This window comes from Coffea arabica, chromosome 3e, assembly GCF_036785885.1.
Source record: "Coffea arabica cultivar ET-39 chromosome 3e, Coffea Arabica ET-39 HiFi, whole genome shotgun sequence".
NCBI lineage: Eukaryota > Viridiplantae > Streptophyta > Magnoliopsida > Gentianales > Rubiaceae > Coffea > Coffea arabica.
This window is the reverse complement of record NC_092315.1, coordinates 12914693-12921727: the sequence shown is the minus strand read 5'-3', so window position 1 is coordinate 12921727 and position 7035 is coordinate 12914693. Positions and strand designations below refer to the sequence as shown.

Genomic DNA, 7035 nt, shown 5'->3' with positions numbered 1-7035 from the left:
GAAAGGAGAGAGAACCAGATAGGGTGGGGCTGCTGCCATGGAGGGTTGGATGAAAGAGTGAAGAGAGATGAAAAAGAGAAAAGAATGATAATGAAATCTTGCTCTGGAAGATGGAATGAGAGGGAAAAAATGAAAAAGGAAATCTGATGGTAAGGTGCTGCCATGGAGGTTGGGCCGATGTGATAGAGTAATGAAAACGATAGGTTTTCTTTTCTTTTTTGAAGTCTTTGAGTCAAATTGAGTCAAATTTGGAAATCCACCAAAACCCCCAAATTTGTTAGGGATTGAGAATCCCCAAATTTTAATGATTCACTCCAAGATATTGAATCCAATACATGCAACCCAAACAGTAAGAATTGCAATTATTTCAATTAATAATTTCGATCCCCTTTTACCAAACTACACCTAGGTAATTCCTCTATCTCACTGGTTTCCTCGATAAGTGGTGGCATCCTCTCATATTCGGCTTCATCGTCCGTGAAAATTTCCCCATTTGATAGAACCATTACCGCTTTTTGATTCAGGCATTGGCTGGCTATATGCCCTCTCCCTTGACATGTAAAACACATAGTGTCATGATTACGGGACTGAGATGGATCATTCGCGGGTATTGAAGCTCCCTTCGATTCACTTCTTGGCATTTCTTGCTTTGGCCTTTGAGTGAGGAACTGGTTGTCCCCATCTCCTCCTTTATTGGCTGATTTCATGTGATTGGAGGTGAATAAGTAGGATGGAATCGTGTTTGACCCCTCCTCTTGAGCCTCCGCTCAATTTTGATTGCCTTCTCGACCATCTCGGCTATCTCTATATAGTGTTGCAATTCTAATTGGTCAGCAATCTCTGGCCTCAAACCATTTAGAAAATGAGCCATGGTTGCCTCTCTATCTTCCACAATGTCGCCTCTTAGTAAGGAGATTTCCATGTCCTTGTAGTAATCTTCGACACTTCGGCTGCCCTGCATCATGGTTTGGAGCTTATGGTACAAGTCTCTTTGGTACTTACTTGGAACAAAATGCCTGCTCATGATACGCTTCAATGCAGCCCACGTATTGATAGCCAGTTCTCCACATCTTCGCCGACTTGTCATCTTTTGGTCCCACCAAACTATGGTGTAGTCAGTGAACTCTACCACAACCAATTTCACTTTTTGTTCCTCAGAGTAGTCATTGCAATCAAAGACCAATTCAATTCTCCTTTCCCACTCAAGGTAAGCATCTGGATCGGATCTCCCTTTTCAAGGAAAAATTTTCATTTTAATGCCTTTTATAGTGTCCCCAACTAGTCTTGTATCCTTCGCAGTCTCTTAAGGTGCTCTTCCTCATCATTAGAGCTATCAGATTCTTCTACTCGACTTTTGCCGTGGAACGATTTGGAATTGCTAGGTGAACTTCATGTTTTGTAAAGTTCTTCATGAATTGGCTCCAAAGCTTGGTCTAGCATCTTCGTAAATTTAGCTTCTAGCATTTCAGTGAAAATCTTAATATCAAATGGTTGAAGATTTTCTTCACCACCATTAGACATTGTTATATGAAACCTACAAAAATTGGTTAGTAATAAAAGAAATAACCTCACACTCTCCCTTATGTGTTTCACTCACACTCGTGTATCACTCAAGTGTATGTAACACTCTCATATTCTCATCAATTAGTTCTCAAGGCACTTGATTGCTTCACTTGAAGAAATTAGAAATTGCTCAAGTGTTCCAACCGACTTGTAGTCAAGAATCACTCAAGGAGTGGTTAATGATAATTCGGTTCACTTGGACTGAGTGTTGAGCTCAAAAAGGACTAGATTTAATTCAAAGGACTCGTGACTGCTTGCTAGAATTTGGACAAAGATGGATGAACCTGAGCGGATTAATTTGGACAAGGAAAGACGAAACCTAGATCACTAGGAAAACTCAAGGAATCTGAAACTGTTTTGAAATTAATGTGGCTGGCTGTTTTGGAATGAAATCTCCTACCCTTTCCTACTCAAATCAGGTTTTTAACTTCCTCTTAGTCAAATCCAAGAGGTACTAGGAAAAGGCTTTCAAATTGGAAAGAAATTTCCTTTGATAAACCACAAGTGACTAACGAAATTGTTTTGGAAATCCAACTAGGGTTTGGTGTTTCATTTCTTGATTCATTTTTTTTGAATTTGAATCAAGAAGAAATCAAGAATCGAATTTCCAAGCCAAAGTTGTCCATATTTTTGTTTATTTCTGCAACCAACACTAGACCTTCAAGAATGTAAGAATTCAAGTTTGGTTGAATAATAACTCAAAATTCCTCAAGGTCTTTCAAGAACCCTTCGAAAAAAATTCAAGAAATTCCCAAAAACTTCAAGAACCTGTGTCGCAGCTTAATAAAATCAAGAAACACTTCAAGAACGGGTCCAAAAATCAATCAAGTGTTCCAAGAAATTCAAACAGCCACGGATTGACACTTGAACTGCCATGAAGTGACACTTGAACTGCCACGAATTCATGAGTAAGCAGGTTTTTTTTGCTGGAATAATATCACAACTAAATGACACAAATTAACACATAAACTGAATGGAAAAACACGATGAATTCAACAACCAGGAAACTCGGGCAATTTCAACAAGAAAAACCCTAATAAAACGCAAACCCTAAACCCGATGGACAAGAAACCCTAAATGACAATCACGATTCTGGTTTTTTTTTTTTTACAACACAAGAGCCAAATGTAGTAAACCCTAGAATTGCAAGACTCACATGGATGACTCAAGAACAAGACACGGCTAACTTGAACAAACAATTAACAAACAACAACAAATGATCAACAAGAGACAAAAGGGATATACATGATACCGTCAACTAACTCTGATACCAAGCTGATAACGAACCCACCAAGATGGCTAGAACTTTTATCCCACAAAGCCCCGAATTTAGACTCATATATCAAAGTTGAAGTGATGGAAAACTTTGACCCTTCTAACCCATGGAGTTATGAACATTGATATGATCGTAACCCATAACTCAATAGAATAGCGAAGCAAAGTGTTGAGTAAAGCAACGCCACAACCAAGGGTGTTTCTTGGTTGATCAATCGATTGAATACTCTCAAGACAGTCTCTCAAATATTCAAGCAAGCTCTCAAGGAAGCCAAGAGAACAAATTCTCACAATTTATTGCTGGAAAATTCTGAATTATGACACAAAGTGCATGAGACAGCTTATTTTAACATTTGTCGAACCCTAGTTCCTACTCCAACAAGGAAACAATGAAAACAAGTGAAATTCCTACCCAAACTAGGACACATTACCTCGGGCAAGACACTTAACAGAGCTGGCCGTTATTCTCTACTAATAAACAACTCGAACTATTAATGAAATGTTGGAAATAATAACTAAACAATGAAGACTAATCCATGGATCAAGCTTGTACTCGAACTACTCCTCTTGAACTCGAATGTTGTGACCAACCTTGAAGTCATTCTCTTCCACTTCCGAAACTTGAAATAGGGTATAAATGGTCTTGTCTTGATGTTCAAGTCCTTCAATCATCATAGGTTGACCTACTTGATCTTTCACCGCATGAACCAAGACTTGTAGAGACTCCCTTAACTTCTTAGCTCGTGATCTTGTTATTAGTCCGACTGGAACCTTCATGTGTGTATCACCCTCACCATGTCCAGTCATGATCACCATCTCATCACTTTCTCACATGTTTTGATTTTTTATATGATCGATATATGCATAAAAGTAATATTTTAAATTCAAATTTTGCATAGTTGTTATTCATCCAAAACTGACAGTGTATACAAGATATATATATATATATATCCCATTCTTGTTTCTTAGATTACTTAATTATTTTTTACCAAAAATCGATTCATGTCCTCTATTTGGATTTTTCATAATGTCATGTATTGGTTGATCTATTTAGTTCCCTAATTTTGACATTGTTCCAAACATGTCATATGATAATCATTCTCTTAACAAATACAATTTGCTAATCATATATACCAAAAATAATGTTTGGATTTGGTATAGGATTATAGATTGGTTAGTTTTATTTCGTTGCTAATTTTACTTAGTTCCAAACATGCTTACAATATGTAACCCTCCAATAATGTAATTAAATAAATGTAACAAAAATAACTATACATATCTAAAAGAAAAAATAATTTTTTTATTAGAGAAACTGTCAAGGTAAAATTGCATTGACTTGAGTCACTCACAAATTAATTTGGGGAAACAAATTATTGCAGTGATTTTCACTATGAGTTTGCTTTGAAATAGTGTTGTTCCTTAGACAAAAACATTCACATTATTTTGATAATTTTGTGTTCATCCACTCTTTGATGTGGGCTGAAGTTGCAGAAGAAATTGTAAATTGGAAAAAAAAAAAGTCTCAATTGACTCCATAGACCCATTTTTCTGCATTGCTTGTGTAGCTAACCAACTCTTCGGGCTTGAACCATAGGCTGATTTCATCCCTTACAGTCTTAGGGCCATCACTTCCATGAATAATATTCCTTCCAACCACAACAGCAAAGTCACCTCTGATGGTTCCAGGTTCTGATTTCTGTGGATTTGTAGCTCCAATAAGTTTCCAGTCGGATTTTATTACTTCTTCACCTTCCCAAACCATGGCAATGACAGGACCAGAGCTTAGGAAGCCACAGAGGCCATTAAAGAATGGTCTTTTCCTTGAGATCATGATAATGCTTTTGTGCAAATTCCTTTGAAGGAACCACAATTTTCATTGCCATGAGCTTAAAACCTTTGCATTCAAGCGGGATATAATTTTTGCAATCAATCCTCTCTGCACCCCATCAGTCTTGATGGTAACAAAAGTGCGTTCCAACTCTGCAGCATGTGCTTCTTGCTCTGTGAGCATGTAAGCTGCTGCAGGAAGGGCAAGGAGCCCTGAAATCGAACTTCTAGAAGCATTTCCTGGATCCACCTTGTCAGGCACGGCAAGAGTAGTTGCCCTTGCTCTCAATGAAACTACTGTTGTTCGCCCTTCGGAAAAGGCACGAGAGCTTTGCCTGCTGGAAGTAGAAAGAAGAGTCCTTGCAGCTCGTGTAGCATATCTGCAAATTTAAAATCTCATTTTCTTTCTTTTCCTTTTCTCAATTTATCTAATCAAAATTTATGAAAAAACCGGTTCGGGGTTTGAGGTGAAAAGGTCAGAAAGAGAGACCAACAATAATCGCAATGGATCTTCTGTCTCGCATCCTGTGCCACTTTCTATCCCACTTTTTATTATATTGCTATTTCTCTTATATAAACATCATGTTTTAGTTCTTTTTTATTTCCTTAATATCCAATAACTATTAACTTAGTAATACACAAAATTTAACAAACTCAAAAAATCAAAATGCATAAAAAATGAGATTTTTCATGAATTTTCTGCTGTATTTTTTAATTTTCTATTATATATTATTTTTTGGAACTTGTTGTATTTATTTTTTATTCAACTAATAGTTATTGAATGTTAAGAAAACAAAAAAGAAGTAAAACATGATGTTTATGTAAGAGAAATAGCAATATAATAAAGAGCAAATTATCCGATTGGCCACTAAACTTTTGCAATCGTCGAGTTTTGGTCACTCAACTATTAAAAGTCTGGTTTTGGCCACTCAAATATATAAAAGCGAGACGCGAGGCCATTCTGTTAGATTTAGCCGTTAACTTCATCGATGCGTCTGTTTGCACGATTTCCAATACAAAAAGCAGGGTCAATTTAGGAAGTTGAAAATAGACCTTCTTCTTCTTGTTGTAAAAAGCTAATAAAGATTACTTTACCAACTATTTATAAAATTAAAAAAAAAATTGTTTACAGAATAGGCCTGAAAAAATAGATGCAGCTACAAATATACCATTACACGAGTAACTCTAGCTCAGAGAAAAAAAAAACAACAGGAAAGAAAAGGAGAATTCAGCTAAAGAATAAGCACACAAACTCAATACTTGCGATGTTGAATGGGTATATTGGAAGCTTTCCAAATGGCAATTTTCTCAAAAGCTTCAATGGGAAGTACAAAATGTGCATTAGGGAAATTACAATGTCCTCCACCATCAGCTTCAAACCCATAATTCGGAGCACAAAAGTTAGTCGCAGTAACAATAATGGAAGTCCCAAGAATACACCATCTCATGTCCTGAACACGCCTAACTTGAAAGCAAGCTCCACAGATCTGACCCTTTTCAAACAGGACTTTACTGAGTGCAGCTGTGGCTTTCCCGTATCCCATTTTCTCCAGGTCCCCATAACCACAAGCCCCACCAACCGGGTCTCCCGGTTCCGCGACGGCGTAGTAGGTGGCTCTGGCGGATCTCCACTCTGTGTAGGAGGAGGGGGTGGAGGAAGAAGGGAAGTAGTGGTAGTGGGAGCGGACTAGCTGGGGTAGTGGGAGCGGACTAGCTGGGAGAGTAGCATTCATGCTACTCTCAGGTCCTAAATTGTCCCTGCCTTTTGTATTGGAAATCGCACGGACAGACACATCGATGAAGTTAACGGCTAAATCTAACAGAATGGCATCGCGTCTCGCTTTTATGCACTTTAGTGGCCAAAACCAGACTTTTAATAGTTGAGTGACCAAAACTCGACGATTGCAAATGTTTAATGGCCAACCGGATAATTTGCTCTATAATAAAAGTGGGATAGAGAAGTTGACTAAATAACAATCTTTGACCAACATAAACTAATTATCCAAGTTCATATTCCCCATAGAAATAATAATCATTACCATACTAAGCGAGAGTTCGGTTGCTACAGTGAAAATGGACCAGTTATCCGGTAATTTTCAACTTTGAGCGCATTTGGTATTGTTAGTTGGACAAGAAACTTTTTGGAGCAGTTGGTGTGCGTTTACTTTCCTTCTTCAGGTGTGTGCTTCCTTTTGCAAGTAAAATTCATAGATATCAGGCTGGCTTGTGGTCAACTGTCCGATTGTGCGAAATATATTACATTCAAATTAGGACCATCAAATTAAAATAACTCCTCTTACCAACAAAAAAAAATCAAATTAACTCCGCTCGGGAAGTTTATTGCATGGAAATTAAGACCGCTTCACAAAT

At 37.5% G+C, this 7035-nt stretch overlaps 1 pseudogene; it reads right to left on the bottom strand.

The window, feature by feature from the left end:
• Window positions 1-4360: 4360 nt before the first annotated feature.
• On the bottom strand, window positions 4361-5065 carry LOC140038655 (nucleoside diphosphate kinase 3-like; annotated as a pseudogene).
• Between the last annotated feature and the right edge of the window lie 1970 nt (window positions 5066-7035).